The sequence below is a fragment of the Lichenostomus cassidix genome, chromosome 1 (genome assembly GCF_008360975.1).
Source record: "Lichenostomus cassidix isolate B80296 chromosome 1, HeHo_3.0, whole genome shotgun sequence".
Classification (NCBI taxonomy): domain Eukaryota; kingdom Metazoa; phylum Chordata; class Aves; order Passeriformes; family Meliphagidae; genus Lichenostomus; species Lichenostomus cassidix.
In genome coordinates, this window is record NC_139479.1 from 109,603,892 (window position 1) to 109,622,333 (window position 18,442).

At 40.6% G+C, this 18,442-nt stretch overlaps 1 long non-coding RNA gene across 1 annotated transcript in view; it reads right to left on the reverse strand.

The window, feature by feature from the left end:
• LOC146445529 (uncharacterized) overlaps positions 1-18,442 on the reverse strand; it is a 68,505-nt gene that overhangs the window by 23,952 nt on the left and 26,111 nt on the right. The window contains exon 2 of the long non-coding RNA XR_014855291.1: positions 10,920-11,018. This is a non-coding gene — a long non-coding RNA (uncharacterized LOC146445529). The remainder of the gene's footprint in view (positions 1-10,919; positions 11,019-18,442) is intronic.

The following is an 18,442-nucleotide window of genomic DNA, read 5'->3' on the forward strand; positions in this document are numbered from 1 at the left end:
ATTTGTGAGGCACAAGGTTGATTAATTCACATTTGGGAGGCAGCTTAACTAGGATGGAAGAATCAAGAAACCACCAAAATAATAATAAGTACCAAATATCATGCATATCAAGCTGGATTTTTTTTTAAAAAAGCAAACGTGCAAACAACACTCACCCCCTCACACCTCATGTTTTCTTTGTGCTCTCAACCTACAGGCCTGGACACTGATTGACTTCACCAGGAACTCTCACTACTTTTTCCCAACACCCCTGCAAATTAACCTATTTGTGAGTTTATCACAGGAGCCTAGAATCCCTTAGTCCTAAGTGTTAAGAAGGGAATAAACCCAGCAAGTCTGTCTACCAAAAAACCCAGAATTGTGGCTGTGGATATGCTGTAGGAGAACCCTGGATTGGAGGCGAGGTCAGCCCATCCTTCTCTCTTCTGATAACGGGTAGCTGTATCAAGAGTCAAACTACACTAAATCACCATATTTTTTCTCGGCAAAATGCTTTGCGTGTCTGCCATTAGAAACAGAATCACCATGGTGAAAAAGAGGAGTATCAGCTGATCTGCCTCTGTGATTAAAAAAATGATTTTTCAACCCAAGTTCAACTTTGGCCTCTCCTTTCAAAATGACTTTTTAATGTTGATAATATTTCCATCATTTCAGCCATTTTTTTTAGTAATTTTCTTTCCTTAAAGGAAAAATGATCAAATTACTAAATACACTACCATACCATGGCAAACATCTCCAAAAATTCTTAGCAATTCTGTTACAGTCTAAACAAGCACTGAGCATTGGAGCATGCTGTCACCCCAGAGAAAATAGTGTCCCAGATTTGCAAGTCTTTTTTTTTTCTAATTTTTGTTCATAACAGTAAAGATTTTATTTTAGTGTCTTTGATAAAATCTCCAAAGAATTAAGTTTTTGAAGGCTGATGTGTAAACCATGAAGCATTGATCTTTCTTCCCTTATGTTTCTGCTCAGGTAGTAAAGTTGGTTGAGAAAACAGTGATTCTAACCAAAGGCATGCTTCATCTTGAGAAAAATGAAATCTGAAAAATGGAATTCTTCCTTATATGGAATTATGAATCCATGGCCAGCTCTCATAGTTTCATCCTCTTTGCAAGCATCATTCTCACAATGGTGTAAAGTACTGAGGCACAGTTACTCCTAGGCAGAACCTCACAAGTTTTGCTGACTGATATTTCCATCACTTCTTGCTTTGATACAGATGCCTCACTGAATAAAATTTTCATTTTGTCTAGAACTATGGCAACCTGGGCAGCTGCCAGGAGGCAGCTTTGGTTGACAACTCCTAAGAGTGATTCCCAGGCAAAACAATTAGTGGTAACTGCTCTTTTCCAGGGAGGCAGACTTCTTGGCAAATTGCACAGCTAAGTCAGAGAATTCAGACAAGGAGAAATCCAGCCTGCTTTGCCCAAAGGAAGGAATGCAGGTTTTTATAGCACGGAAGGAGGAATTCTTTTGGTTTCTCACTGTAGCTCCAAATAGCAGAGCTGCCTGTGGCAAGGCTCTGCCCTGAAGGCTGCTCTGTGGTGGCAGGACAGGCACCAGCAGGTATCCAGGGTGCCAAAACATCAGCCCTGAAGCTTTCCTGTGGATGCACGAGCCCTGCAGTGACAGACTTGTTCCTTCCAGGCCTGGAGCTGCCCACCCAAGCACAGGAGCTCGCTCAGTCTGGGGATGTATCCCTGCTGGGAAGCACCCACAGGAGCCTGCAGCTTCCCTCACAGCCTCCCCTGCCAGAGAGGTCAAATCCATCCTTCAGGGGGCTGGTTTGGGGTAAGAACCCATCACAGCTCCCACCAGAGAGAGTGCTGGTTCAACAAGCTCTAAACAGCCTTACACTCCCGCAAAGCCTTTCCAACATCTCCCCTTAGCCCTTCCTGGCTCTCACTCCTCCAGTGCTGCCAGGCAGCGCCAGCCACAGCGAGGGAAACTGCTTTACTCATTACCAGCACAGTAGCAATTGCAGGTGAAACCCTTCCAAAGAATTTGCTTAAATCATGCCTGGAGAGTGGCTGAAATTGCTTGTGAATTGCTGAGCTTAAACCCAGGCTTTCCTTACTTCCCTGTGCTTGATTTGCAAATTGCATTTTGGTCTTTCCCCTCCTGTCATGTGCCCTCCATATACATCAGCAATTCCCAGCTTTTTCCATGAACAAGCACTGAGAGGCAGTGCCCATTTGTAAGCACCTCCCTGCTCTGTATGTAATTCAATGGCCTTGCTGAAGATACCTGTGTTATATTTTTTAAATCTGATTGCTGCCTTTTAAAATATTTCAAATCTGCAGTCTTTTTGTTGGGATCTTAGATATCTATCTAGAAACAGCTTACAAGTACAGCCCAAACTTACAGGCCAGTTTAAACAAGCTGGAAGGCAGAACAATTAAGAGGATTCTGTCCCCAGGGAGTTCGCAGTGTAATTCATATACAGTGTTGGCTTCTTTCAAGCTAAGAGTCAGGAATCTAATGCTGTTTAATAGGACCAGCATGCACAGAGAAACTTTTTACTGACAACATGTCCATTCAAATTGTCCTTTTTAAATAAGGGGGAATTTTATTTCCCTTCCTACATTTTTCAATTTAATAATTTACATAATTTTGCTTCCATAACACCCAATAACAGCTAATAATATTATTTGCTCTCCATTTGTTTTTGCTTCCTGCTGTTGAATGAACAACCCATGTTTACAGATTAGCAGCAGTTGTAAAGTGCCCTGACTTTCTCTCCCATTTCAAAGTTATGAGTGAGAAGCACATTATATTGGTTGCTCTGGCATTTTTGGAGTAGCTCAGGCATTCACAGTGCAAACCACTGTTATTCATACTGTTATAATTCCTCTGCAGTTAAGTCATTACTAGCAATCAGAGCAGGCTTGTAGTACAATTCCTTTTTTGGGAATGTCATGTGAGATGCCCAGAGCAATATGAAAAAAATAAAGGCCAACTTGTCTGGCTGTGGAGGGATTTATAGCAGGCCCACTGGCAGAGATCTGCTGGGAAGTATTAAGAGCTGCTGCTTAGCTGATCATATAAACACCCAAGCCAGCAGGTGCACTACATTTGTACACTATCTTTTTCCTTCAGGTGCAGTATTAAAAATCCTGTCATCACAGCATGTTTATAGAAACGTGAATTATAGTGGCCTTTTCCTGCAGATGGTTGGGCTGAAGTTTTTCTCTAGGTAAACGTGAAATTCATTTAAAATCACTTAAATATTTTTGTTCTGCTCCTTAACAAATGGCAATATTGCTGAGAAAAATTCTGCTTCAGACAACATGTTTCTTTTAGTAAGAAAGAAGCTTCTCTTGAAGCAGAATTATCTGATTAGTAGTTACTAAAGACAACATCTGAGGGTGTTTATTTCCAAACAGCTGCTCTCAAATCAGAGTCCCTCCTTCCCAAAATATGGACATCTCACCCCAATGTGAAACTTTGGATAAGTCACTTTAAATTTGACTCAAACCTATAACTATTATGGCCTGTAAATACCCATGTTATTTTAACATGCAGAACATTTGATCAGATTAAAATATTATCTACTTCATAATAATCATACCCTAGGGAAAGCCAAGACTGAAGTTAATGAATGAAATTATTTGTGGTTAAGGATACAGTAATAATTAAATTATTAGGAACAACTTACAACTTGCTATTTTACATGAGAAAAACCCACCCACCCTGTCTTAGTGCAACCATCTGCTTGGGCAGTCAAAGAATTATAGTCAGGAAATGGATAAATTAATGTTTTACATGTAATTTTAGCTTAGCTCTCCATCTCAAGTGCTCAAATACAGAGACTTTAATTCCACAATCACATTCTTTTCTGCTCTCCACAGCAGCCCTATGCAATGCATAACTATTTTCTACTGTAATGCTTGATAAGTCATTACTGTGGAAGGAACTGAGGATGTTTGGGAGGATGTGTATTTAATGGAACTATAATGAAGTCAGGAAAATTCTCTCTTCCTGTAGTCTCCTTTTATGGAATTCAGAACAACGAAAGAGAACAAAAGCTTAGGAGATGGAGGAAGGATGATCCCAAAGGTATGGTGTCATCCTCAACCCTGAAGACTTGAATTCAATCTCAACCCATTCTGTTCAGCCTCTGGTGTCCTGCTGTAACCTGAGCTAAGGCACTTCAGGTGAAGTTTTGTAACATGGTTGCTTCGTTTTTGCTTTTGAACAAGTGGGCGTGTTGCTAAGAAAAGCTCAGGTTCAGAAAATCATTATCCGCATCTAAACGAAGATTCCCTTTAAGTAATAGAAATGGCCCCACTCCATGCATCTTTTTTTTTGCCTCAAGTTGCCATCACCTCTCTTGCCCTCATCCTAGCTATTTTCTGAACCCCACTGACAGAACATCAATCAGCAAGAGAGAATAACACATTTCTATCAGTTTAGAGAGCAGAATCACCTCAACCCATCAAGGTGTGAGACGAATCCCAGTACCAACCCAAGGGAAGTGGGGCAATGATTTTCGGGAAGCAGTGAGCTACCAGGTGGCCAAATTTGGTACCCTATTTTGACTCTCTAAGCCTCATATCACCCCCTGTGAGCATTCATTACTTTGTGGGGATGTTCTGAGGGTAGACATGCCACAGGTTACAATGCACTTGCTACAAATACAAGAGCCCTACATAAGCACTGGACAAACTGGTTTACTGCACTGTCTTGTTCTACAGAGGGAGTGTTTTTACATAAGTGTGTTGGAGTGGAAACTCAACTTCTTGGTAAAATACTTTATTGTGACATTGCTGGTATTCTATCTCCGCATTGTTTTCTGTGAAGTTTCAGAAGATTCAGCATCTATAACAAGGGAGAGGCTTGCATATGTAGCCCTGCTCAGGATTTCATTTTCAGAGATGATAAGCACCTCTCTCTAAAGAATTTGGTAAAAGGAAAGCCTGTGTCAAATCATGCAAGTTGCTCTAGAGACCTCCTCTCCTCACCTAGCACCACCTTAAGTACGTTTTCCCTCCTCCCCCAGAAAAAGTCATCCTGGCATTTAGCAGTTGTGTTGCAGCAAAGCAGACACTCTCTTGTTCTCTAAGCTCATGTGTTATGCTGATTCTCTCGCCCGTGGTCTGCTCACCAGCTGCTCCTGGTGCAGGAGAGCCCCGAGGAGGAGGCACAGGGCTCTGCAGCATGGCTGTGGCAAAGGCTGCACCACAGCCTGCCCTTCCTCATGCTGAGCAAGGTGCCCCACTGTGTGCTCCAGCAGAGGGGAAAAACAGCTGAGATCTCCGCAAAGACTCAGTAAACCAGACAAATAACCCAACAGGCTCCAGTGTGAGTCCCAGCGTCAGTGCCAGGTCGAGCAGTGAATTTGGTGACAGTGGAAGCACTGCACTTGGCGATTGCTAGCTGCCAACTGGGCCCTGTGCCTGCAGATGCTCAAGTTCTCCACCCTAAGGGATTTACAATGCATGGAGGAATTGAGTGGGAGTACAGGGCAGGTGAGTGTCTATGTAAAGTCTCTGTAAGGGCTGATCTTCCTCCCTTGAGGCGTTTGCTGGTGTGAGGATAGTGCTGTGTGTCCCCAGGCTGCTCCTCTCTCACAGGCCTTGTATGACAAGTCAGGCCTGCAGGGTTTAGTGACATGGTAGGCTTGGTTGGATCTTAAACCAGCTGTCTCTAGATCACATCTGTGTCTAAATCATATCTAGCTGTCTAAATCATATCTAGATCACATCTGCTAGAAATTGTCAGACCTGATTTTTATTGTCTGACCTGATCTGTTCCTGGTGGAGAAGGGCCTGGGGGTGCTGGTCGACAGCAGCTGAACATGAGCCAGGTGTGTCTGGGTGGCCAAGGAGGCCAATGGCATCCTGGTTTGGATCAGGAATAGTGTGGCCAGCAGGGCAGGGGTTGTCCCTCTGCACTCAGAAGCGGTGTGGCCACACCTCAAGTCCTGTGTTTATGTTTGGGCCCCTCACTCAAAAAAGGCTTTGAGGGGCTGGAGAGAGTCCAGAGAAGGGACCAGAGCTGGGGAAGGGTCTGGAGCATGAGTCTGATGAGGAGTGACTGGGGGAGCCAGGGGGGTTCAGCCTGGAGAAAAGGAGGCTCAGGGCTGGAAGAGTTCAAACACAGTGTGGATGTGGCACTTGGGGACATGGCTTAATGGTGGACTTGGCTGTGTAAGGTTTACAATTGGACTCAATGATCTTAAAAGGTTTTTTCCAAGCTAAATGACTCTCTGGTTCTATATTACTGGCAAGAGAGTAGAAGATGAAGTATATGTAAGAGGACAAGGAGGATTTTAAGGGAAACAATGGCAGAATCTGCACAGAACGGATGTATTTTGCAAGGTTAGAAAGAACTGAATTCATGCTGACCTAGAAGATAAAGGAGGAATTGAGCATGGCTTTCCTCATAGCAAAGGGAATGCAGAATAAGACAGCAAAGGTTTCCTTCAGGGTAAAAGACATGACCAAAATTTTTATCCTCTGTGAGACCAAGTGATGTCTGAGGCCAGCCAACAGGAATGTGATTCCCAGGCCTTGTTGGGAAACAAGGACTAAAATTGGATGAATCAGGGACAGTACCTTTTCTACTAGTCAGTGACTAGAACCACATTCCTTTGGTGGACTGTTTTGTTCACTGTGCTGGTTCAGGTAAGTTTTTCTCTAATTTTCCAATAACTTTCAATCATCATCACCTCACCCTGTGCCTGAAGCATGTACCATACAAGTCCTAAGTGGTAGATTACAGAAATTTCTCTGTTTGAAAAGGATTTTTTTTCCTTTAATTCAATATATCAAATTCATGTCATGAAGTGACAAGTGCTAACATTTTGCCTGCATACAACTTTTAAGCATTTAAAAATAATTTTTACGCTTCAGCAAAAGTTCTGATTTTATCTGGGTAAAGCAAAGTAATGAGGTTAAAATAAAAGTGAAATAAAAAAGCCCACAAAAAATAAGGAATAAGGATATGAAAACTATTTTTAATCTAAAAACCCTTGTTTTCGCCCCATAGATAAAATGTGCAAAATTAATCCTGTGAATTGGGATGTCAAGCACTTTACTCCAGAGTGGCTTTACTGGCACTTGTGGAGAGCTTTACAAAGGCACAGCCTCTCTGCTCTGCCTGCTGTGCTATCATTACCAATTAGCAGTTGTGAGGAGTCCAGAACCTTCCAGGCACGGAGCAAATGGGCGCTGGGGGAACAGCTGTGCCCTGGAAGCTTCTCACAGTTCGTTTGGAGTTCAGTCTCCACAACTGTTGCGAGCTGTGTTCCATTTCACTGAAGCTAAACTGCAGTCTCCAGGCTTTCATTAGTTATTTTTCAGTTTAATGGTGAAAATATGAGACTGGTGGTGGTGGCTGAGTGCAGACATAGTCTCTTGCAAGCTTCCCTTTGGAGCTCAGCTGAGCTTCCTCTCCCAACCCAAATGAGCCTCAGCGTTGCACAACTTGGGGTCTCCTGAGGAGAAATCACAGATCATGCCAAACTGCAGACAGGATAATGGCAAGGTGGGGAAATACTGATTAGGTGTCAGATTGAGACCACCAGCCTGAGTTAACTGTGAGGTCAAGCTGACTGAAACCTTGTCTCCAAATTAGATATAGACAAACTGTTTTGTGAGCAACATTTCTGATAAAGTCTTCTTTTTGTTCTGTTTACACACAGGAAGCAGACTAAAACTCTCAGAAATGTGTTCTTAGTTGTTCCTTGAACTGATGTTTTTTGTGACCAAAGAGGCATGAGTAAGGGCTAGACTGTCTGGTTTTCTTTGTCCTGTCAGCCCCCCAAAACACAATCAGATCCAAAAGTTAATTCATGCCTTTTCTGTCTTTCTAGACTCAAAAAAACAAAAAAGAAAAAAAAAGTATTTGGAGAGCATTTGTATCCATCCAGACAGTACACAGGGCATTTTGATCTCAAATCTTTGGCAGGAATAGATTGCACTACGAGCAGGTTGGGTTTACAAAGCACACTGTGTACCAAATTTTATGGCACAGGAAAAAGCCTGTCAAGGCCAGTTCCTGGTGGTGTCTTGGGCATAACCCTGAAAAGTCCAGTGCTGTGCTCCTCCATTCTGACCGCAGCCTTTGAAAAAAAAAAAAAATAAAAATAAAAAAAATTGAGGGAGTTTATTTCCACCAGTGACAGAACCTCTCTTACAGCTACTGTGGCTAAACTCAACTCAACACAAGTACCTCATGAAATGTAACCAGAAGGACCTCAATACTCAATAGAGACGACATCCAATTAGAAGCCCTGGATGCCCAAACAAAGAAACATAATTCTTTGGAGGATGGAAGTGACAGGGGGACTGCACAGGGCCATAAAGTTGAAAAGTCAAACAAGAAGAATATTGTTTTCTTCTTCCCTCTCTTTTTTAAAGACTTTCTCTCAAGAGGACAGGAAACCAGTTTAATTCCAATGATATAATACTGCCTAAACTGGCTGTGGTTCAGCTCCTTGTAGTGACAGCACTGTAATGCTATGCCTTTTTTTTGAGCTAAGCTTGTCTGACTTAAGCTTTCACTTCAAAGATATTGACTGTTTAAAAGGGAAACAAACGATGTAAAGTACATTTGACAGCGCACTAATGTTCTAATTCTAAGCTATAATAAATGAAAGAATCAGAGAAGGAACATTCATGTTAGCTTCTGAGAACCAGGTAATGAAAGACTTCTCTTACATAACGCATAAAACCTTCATACAGAAAAGAAAAGAGCCTGCACCTCTTAGTAAATTTTGAGACCAGAGGGGCCTTGAAAGATCCCTTCCTTCCAGAAGAATGAACACATCCTTAAGCTGTCTTTCTGTCCTAAGTCCAAGTGCTACTCAGTTCAAACTTTACGAAGTTACCAAATAGTCTGATTTAGAGTATGTGTGTCTGGCATTTGAGAAATAGGACAAATCTCCTAACAGACACAAGCAATTGTTTTCTTCATGAAATTGCTACAGGAGGAAAACTTAAGGCTATTTTGCAGCTCATTTGAACAAATGAATTTTCATTCAGACTCAATTATTGTTTTCTCCCAACACATCACAAGGAATAAAGATTGTTTGCTTTGCTTTATGGAATGTATAAGGGCTCTCAGTGTTGACATGTTTTCCTTGACTTAGCTTCTTTTCAATTTCAACCAGTCACTGTAAATTGCATCTATGAAGGAGAACCATTTTGACTAAAGCACCAAATGGTAAGGAAACAGGTTTTTTCTTTTTCATATAGTTATATGTTTCCCATATATTTGTCAGTATATGTTGGGAAACTGTTTCAGGAAAATGAGTAAAAGCTAGATGGATGGCCCTCTCCTTAGATTTCCAGATAAATAAACTGTCCAAATTTATAAGCCAAAATTAAAGTCCATGGCCATAGAGGAATGTAAATTACAATTCCCAAAATATAAACATTACTATTTTAATTTTTTTCTATTTTCCTCTCTGCTCTCAGTCACCTTTACTTTCCTAGAATGAGTATGTTCCTCAAAAGAGGAAGAAAAATTCCTCAGCCGACACCAAAACAAAGGTGTGGTATCTACTTGTCATTTTAGAGTTATAATTAAAAATCTTAAAAGTTCATGGTTTTAAAATTGCAAAGGTTATGAAACGTGCCTTGGTCTCTGCTAAGATAATTCATGTCAGATTCAACACTGGAAAGAACACATTAAAAAAAGAGAGATCTCTGATTTATCCTTGTGTTTGCAGCCTGAAGAAGAGCAATATTATTCTGCAGATTATGTCCCTTGCTTTCTAGAACAGCTGTACTCATGAACACAAAACCAGAGGAACTAGTTAGAATTTCTTCCCCAGATAAAAAAAACAAACAAGAAAAATCATGTACATTTCTGCCTTCCTATTTTTTTCACTTTTTGGCTGAAAAATGGGAAAAAAGTTATGAACCTCTAGTTTTGTCACTAGTATTTTTCTATGGTGAGCAAGTGGAAGCTTTCTGTGAGTGCTCATTGAATGAAAAATGGGAAAAAAACTGTCATCAGACATCTGAAAATTTATTACCAGCTGTTTAGCAACTTTTGCCATGGCACGTGCATCCTCTTTGATTTAGAAACTCCCTTCTGACAGAATGGTAACTCAGCATCTCTTTAGTTATTCTGCATCCTCCCAGCTACTGTACACCATATTTCACATTACTTAGGCTCGCCAGATTTCCATGCACCACTACCCTGAGTCAATGCAGAAGGATTCTTGGGGCTGGTCTTAGGACAGTGGCATTTGGGGGAATCTCAGTTATGCAGGGCATTCACAAATGTATGTAGTGCCACTCACTGACTGCCACAAAGGGCCTATTTTTTAAACTGTCAAAGAAACACTTGTGGCATTGCGGAAACCAGAGAAAAGCTGTCAATTCTATTATTAAATTGACATTCCACACATGTTACTTTGAGATGATAGTCCATAATAAAGTTGCCCTATTTCTTTGCCCTCTATTCATGTCACTACCTAAAGTTTTCTCTTGCATCTTCCCCAGACACTGAGTGATAGAGCATCAGCCATGTAAGCTCAACAAGAGGTCGTCATTGTGGTGCAGTGACAGATGTTTACAACACCTGAAAAACAAGAGGGGACGAAGGTCCTAAAGCACCCTTGGTACTCCAGGCTATTACAATGCACGGAGCAAGGACAGTGACATCTCCCAGGGTATTGTCAATCAAGGAGTGCTGAAACAAAGAGAGACAACAGGGACCATTGTAATCCCATTGGAGGGAAGAGGGGCAAGAAAAAAGCATAACAAGGCTTTGTCCTGGTCTTCAGAACACAGACCCATCTGTGTGTTTCTCTAGCTGCTGCAAGCTAATAGGATAACACGAGTTGATCTGATCCTGATGGGAATTGATACAAATTGGATTCTAATTCCATTGTGTCCAGTTCTCCAGTGAGGCCATGTGTGCCAAGAGGCCTTCCCAAAGAGAAAGGAGTTCCCACTTACCATGCTTGTTTGTTTTCAGACTTGTCTAAAAAGATAGAGGTTGCAGGAGCCCGGGTTTCCCAGGTAAGCTGTGCCACCATGCTTCCTGCTGGGAACATCCTGTGAAGATAACAAGACAACAGAGCCTGTCACCCTCAGGGGTGTCTGATTTAGTAAGGGCCTGTGATTGACAGCTGTTGAGAGGAATGACAAGATATTTTACATCTGTTTAGTGTCCTGACTGTCACCCATTCCTTCCCACACTGGCTATTGTCATTCTCCTTATATCCAGGAATCCTACTGCTGCCAATGCAAATGTCAGACCACTGTGGAGCTATAGTGCCACGCAGCATACATTACACAAGAAACGAAAAGTGGATCAGGGTCAATGCGTAAGGGAATGCTATGAGTCCAAAGTATGTTCATTATTCCAGACCTAACATTTTGGACCAATAATTGGACCACCAGCTACTCAAGTTGTGCATATCAAATCAGAGAATAAATCAAATACACATGGAGTTTTCTCTACATTGTTATTTTTTCTTTTCCTTGCAATTTATTTATTATTTACTCTGCAGCAAACCTTCAGCCTTCCTCCAGTGATGATGAATGAATAATGCAGCACATCTACAGAGCATATTATGCACAGAAAACTCATATTCCTCCATTCCTATAGCATTCATAGAGGCTTTGGATTTCCATGTTGTCTTTTTTCCTATCAAATTTGCTAACTGTTAAGCAGTACTTTTTTGTATCCTGACAGAATCAGTGGGTAAAGTATGGTATAAAGAAAAGCATACACTCATTTTGGAGAAACCAGGTAATTTTATCATGACTTGAAAAACCACTTATGATAGACTAAACTGACATACATCCTGCACTGATGTTTTGTCCAGATAATGAGGACAATGGGTTTTGCTCTACTTCTGGCCCAACAAACACAAATAAAGAAAAGGAATAAAGCTCACAGTGCAAAACCATAAATGACCTGCCCAATGAAGACTATCCAAACTAGAAGAGATGTATAACTGATTAAAATAAACAACAATTATAGTGAATCCATTCTATCTTCATCACTCTACAACCCACTCCAAGTACAAATACTGTGTAAATTATGAGCTCTGCAGCATGCCTGGAATGTTAACAAATCTGGGCTCTGGAGCAGTGGTGGCAAGTGAACTAAAGAGTGAAGGATCCTTCACAGGATTCCAGTCAGCTTCAAAAGTATCATCATCCTTCAGCTAAAAACATCTCAGGCTATTTTAAGCAAATCTAAATTCAGCTCACCAGTTTTTCCCCAGGAAGGGCAAACTACAGAACACCTGTCTGCTACATTCCTGGTGCAAAATTCTAAAGCATGAGGAATACAGCACTTCCAAATTGTCCCTGCATTGCAGGCATCATCAAATCCCCAGCAAAAAATGGTCTGGGTAACACCTCCATGATCTTACTGGCGGCCTTTTCAATCCAAGGAATCATGTAAATATTGTTTATTTCAGGAGTCAACAACTGAATTGCTCAGAGCAAGACCACTGGGATTCTGTATCCATGTTAATCTACCATGGAAGACTAACACGGAATAATGAAATGAGATATAGCCTCGTTTATGAAAGGGTGTACCTGGAAATGAAAAGGGATGTAAGAGTCTTTTGAGCAGAGCTGAAATACAGCATCTTCAGAGAAGAAACTCAATTCAGGTGCTGAATCCTGTGGATCAGGCATTATGCATCTACCAGTCAGTAGAGAAAGGGACTTCCCTACTGTTGTCAATCTCTTTCATCCTTTCTAAGTGATATTCTTTGTGAAGGAGAGAAAGATACAGAAATTTCTACTCTTTATTTTTCCTGTGGCTTTTGGTGCTTGCTCTGCCCTATTTTCTCTCTTACCCTGTGCCACTGGGACAGATGGCATTAAAAGCCATTGAGCACATGTGCAATGGACAGTCAACAGGTCACTTGGTCCACATGTTATTGGTAGAACTGCTACTGAAGACTCATGTCTTATAAACCACTAAGAAACTGCTATCCAGGCTTTAATTTCTGGTTGCAACTCCATTCAATGACCAAAATCTGCAATAATCAAATATTTTATACCAAAAGTTCAGTGTAACTGCTACCTGACCAGCAGCCTAGTCAGATCTCAGCATAAACAATGCTCTACAGCCTAATAATCCCAATATATTCTCATTGCTGCACCTACTATAAACTGAAGGAGAAGATGAGTTCTTCTGAATATACTTTTAAAACATAATTATAGTGAGAGAAGGCAGGCTTTGGATTTTGCTCCCTAACCTCTGAGGTCCACAGAGGAAATTTTGGCTCTGGATTTAATTTCTCCAGCAGGCAGCTTTATTTTTCCCATAGAACATCGCTGTTGGCATAACAGAAGAACAGGAGGTTGGCAAAATGGATGAAACAAATAGCCCAGAACTCTTCCAAGCTGTTCCTGCGCCCACTACATAACTGAGAGTTTGGTAAAATGTGCTACCAAGATGCAAGCATCTTGCACGCATTCAAGCATTTTCTTTATTAACTTAAGTGATAAACCTGCCCATTCAAGGCACATGTTCAAATAGAAGCAATCTTGACCATCTGAGCCAAAATCTAATATTAAAAGACAAAGTGGTTTTCAGACAATGATAATAACATTCAACATACCCGCTCCCCAGCTCAAAAATAAGACAGAGCAAGATTCCTACAATCTGCTGGCTCACAAGAGAGAAGAAACTATTGTGTGGATTTGAACTCTAGTGTGTTGCCTTTAAGCATTTGGTGGTACTCACTACTGCTTAAGAAGATATTTAGAATTCCAACATGAAAGGTCTGTTTCATATTTTAAGCCCAATAAATCTCGATCACAGCTCTCAGTTGAGACAGCAGTCTGGCAAAACTACATGGACAGCAGACACTTTACTGTGGCTCTTTCTCCCCACTCAGCCTCTCCCTCCCCCACCTCCCTCAAATTGAAGTTTATTGTTGCCAGAAAAAACAAGAAACAGCATATCTGAAATTTAATCTTCCTTAAATTTGCAGAGCAAGCCTACAGAGCAGATTAACCATATAAGCAGGGCATACTTTATTATTCCTCTTGGGATATGTGTCATGCTTTCACCCCCACCCAGTGTTTTCTGTTGTTATTGATTATCGAGTTTCACCCTTCAGCCAGGCCAATCATAGCAAAGTTAATACTGGTTTTTGGCAGGGGATTTTTTTTCCTCCTTTTTAATACACCTTTGCTGTGATTTTTTTTTTTATGCAGCTGCTGCTGCAGAGATATTGTCAGGAGATGAATACACTGGGAGCAAGCAGAAACTTATCTGATGCCTCATTAAAACACACCAATTATGGTGCAATCACAGAGGCTATTAAGAAGAACACTTTTCAGTACAATTCATATATTCACCTAGCTATGGCTTTCAACTGGCCCAAGAAGCAGACAACTGTTCTGTCACTCTCCTTGCCCACCAATGCTCACCTGACAAGGATACTGTGGTATAGACAGCTGAAGGATAGCTGGATGACACTGTGGTTTTGATTGGTATCAATATTTTTTGAGACCAAGCACTGCTCAGGCATGATCTGGAGCCTGATGAAGCTTGTGAAAACCCTCATGTAGCCTCACAGGATTTTGGGAAATAGGGAGATCTATGGGGTTGATTTAATGTCATTAATGGAGCACTTGATGCTCTTCCTGGTGATTATCACTTATGACTTAAACAGAGAGTATGTGAGAATACCCTGTGAGGTATTGAGGTTCCCTTGCCTCTCACTGGAGGGGCATTCCTCAGGAGAGCTACTGGTGCAACTACAATCAAAATGTGACTATAATAGAGTTTGCCAGATGAAGTTGTTTCATTTCTAACAACAGAAAGTTAACATTTATCTAGGCAGAAAAAATACAAAGACTGAGACATATAAAAGGTAAGTGCGAAGGAGTTTGCTTGCAGATGAAGTTTGGAAGACAGCTGAAGCCAGACTGAATACTTGGTATTGTTACTGTTCATAGATTCCCTGCTGCTGAAGTGAGAAAGCACAGCAGTGAACAACTCATCACAGGCTAAGAGAGGATACAGGTTTACATCACCTAATTCCTATATCAACCCTTTAACTTTCCTCCGACTGAGACCATTTCCTGACGTAAGTCCTGGTTTCAATACCCTCAGAAATTAATTATCTATCAGAGATAAGTTATTACTACAATGAGGGGCTAAACTAAAAGCAGTAACATCTTGTGTAAGCATGTGTAGGGCCAAACAATTTTAATTTTGGCAGAAAAAAAAATGGCACACTAACTACCACTTTAATTTTTGGCTCTGCTTTACCATACTCATATGGCATATGTGAGAACACGTGTGAGTCCAAAAGGACAGGAAGAAAAGAAAACCTAAATCCAAGTAAGTTTCATGCAGTTTGTGCTTCAAACTTCCTACAGATCTGGATGCAGAACTTCAGTTTTACTCGCATGACTGATTTAACAGTATGTGAGGAAAGACTCATGCTATCCATGACTTTGGCAATTTTATAATGAGAACTATTTGGGCTTAGAGAATAATCACAGGGGCCAGTCAGAAAGGCTGTTCTGGATATTAAGAGAAGGCCCCTATTCTGGAAAAGGGCCCATCCATTGCAGCTCCTTAGTTCATGCTTATTTCAAAATGAAGCCAATGTGCCAAAGAGCAGATCCCATAAAGAAGGAGATTAGAGCTTGGGGTTTCACCCAGAAATCATACCTGGGACATTAATACAGACACAAAAGAGAATGCTCTGAAGTATTTTGAAGTAAGAGGAACTAGCTGATACCAAGATTTCGGCCCCCAAAACAGCTCCATCTGGACCATTCCAGTGTTGTGAAGGGCTGATGGAGAGAGCTCAGCTCACCATCTGAAGGCTAATTTTGTAACACACAAGGAAGTTACACAAAGGAGTAACTCTGTATGCAGAGTGGGAGGAAGTGGTCTGCTTTCCACCTGGCCTGATTCCTCATGTTCTTCAACTATCCTGGAAAGAGAGACTTGGAAGGAGGTGAAGAGAGGATTAATTACATATCAATTAGGTAAAAACCCAAACCAGATTACAATGTTCATCTTTCTTCCGGTTGGCAACTGAAAGAACCCTTTTGGCTTGTTTTGATTCTGATTTGTTTTTACCTGAATATGTCGTCTTCAAGGTTTTAGTACCACACACAAGAACTTCCAGCCCTTTAATTTTATGGCAAATATCACTACAGGCCAATTCATTATCTCTACTCCATCCCTGTCACTGTTTGATGCAATTTCATATTAAAAGCAATGCAAGGCCACATTTCATGCAGAATCTTTTTTCTTCCAGGAGAATGATTTTAGTCATGTTATGTTAGTGGGGTTTTCCTTTTCTCTTAAAGGCAGAAGAGAATGAAGGAAGAATATGGAAATAATACTTTTTTCCATTAATAGTTTTCATGGAAACACTTTACTTCCTACACGCTTTGGTTTGCAAAACAGTTTTTCTTTTAAACCATCTAATAAAAAGAAGAGGGGACTCCTTTCAGCAGAAATAAAGATCCGCAAAGAACTTTTATTTCTAACCAGCAGCATTCAGAAGTCACTCAAATGACATTCCTTACAAAGCGGTTGCTGTATCACAGGCCAGATTAAAGTGAATTTTTTAAGTCCTAGTTCTCCTTAGATCTAAACCTGTCTTTAGATGACCTTCCTGATTTAATCCAGATCATGGTCATGCTCAACATCCTTTTCTATATATTTGGTAGAAGCCAGTGAAATGGAATGCAGTATCAGAGCTGCCCTTATTTGTAATTTGTCTGGGAGGTGTTCCTATGGATGATAAGCACAGCTCTCCCTTTTTTTTTTGTTATGCTTTTATGAAAGGCTCATCTAACTTACTGATATCCTGAATAGGTGTTCCATTATAAAGGACATGGTGTTTTTGCTATTGTAATATTGTGGATTTTTTTCTGCAAAAGGTATTAAGTTTTTGAACTTAAAGATACTAAGAGGGAAAAAAAAAAAAACCCTCAAAGAATTACAACTGAAGAGAAACAGTTCTTTCTCTGGGACATTTTTTTTCTTTTTTTTTACTAGAATCGCTCTAAATTTAGATGATATTGGTCAAAATATAGTCTTCATTTCTAGACCTCACCTCACTTAAATTTTAAGTGCCTTGTCCTCTATATCTGAGAGTCAAGTAAGCAAAACTCAGAGAAATAGTGTGTTTAGACATGACAAAACTTACTGTTATGCTACTGTACTGTTTCCACTGAGAGTTTTGCTAGGCTCATTTCCAGTATCTAGACCTCGCAGGCTGAAAGTTCCTCAGGGGAAAAAAGTTTCTTTGCCTCCCTTAATTTAGCCTACTCATTCATGACTCTATGACAACAAAGTGAGGATTTAAAAAGGTATGGAAGAAGCAGGACTTAAAAAAAGGCATGGATCAAATAAAAGCCAAATCCTGCACGTGATGCCCTTGAAGTTCTTTTAGAAATATACAGTTTACAGATTAGTTACTGGTATTATTGTTAAGTTTCTTCCACAACCTGACATTACAGAACTAAGCTTTCCCAAATGAAGACCAAGGATGATCTACAGCCCAGAAGGTGCTGACAAATTTTGTACCAAATACAACCCGAATTAGAAATGGCCATGGCAACAAAGAGGAGGAGAGGACCTGGCAGAGCATTAATGCTTAATGCTCACTGAAGCATTCAAATATATGATCATAACTATGTTCTCCAGACTGAGCACCATTTTCTATCATTATAATAATTACGTGGTTTTGTGTTGGACTAAGGGAATACCTCTATTTAAGCTTCTGTTTAAATGATGGTTGGAAGTGTAATTCTCGGCCAGCAGACCACAGCACTAAAGCTAATGGTTGCTGAGCACTGTATTTGAACTCTGTTACTAACTATTTGGGAAGAATTTCTAATACACAGTTTAGTCTGGGTAACTTTCAGAAAAACAGTCCATGACCTTGTTGACTATGAGAGGCAAAGCAAAGTTTTCCTATGAAGACCAATTCTGCAGCCAGAGAGCTGCAGCATCCTACTGATTCTGAGTGCCCAGGATCCTCTGGGTATGGCTTATAGGAAAAGATTGATGGCGTCCACCTGGGAAACCCAAGAAAAGAGATATTCCTAACATAATTTTCCATATTGTGTTCAGCTCAGATATTAAGTATATCCACGATAGACAGATGACCAAATATAAGAATGAATGTCTCAACCTACAATGATATATATATATAATATTTCCACTTACATCCAATGCTGACGTAAATTGGAATAAGGATATAGCTTCAATTCCTTGTTCATGAAGAAGAATAACGTGCACATTGTGTAAGAGAAAAACAAGTGTATTACTGATGGCAGGAGCTCTCTGACCCAACCTTCAGATTTGAACATCCAGCCTACCTTGACACTATAAACATGCTTGCAGCAGGCAGCAGCTGTGTCTAAATAACAGCAATTTGCTACAACACTGGAAGACAGAAAATATGAAAAGCTCTTCAGAAAACAACCCCAGTACTATGTCATTAAAATTGTTTATCAGT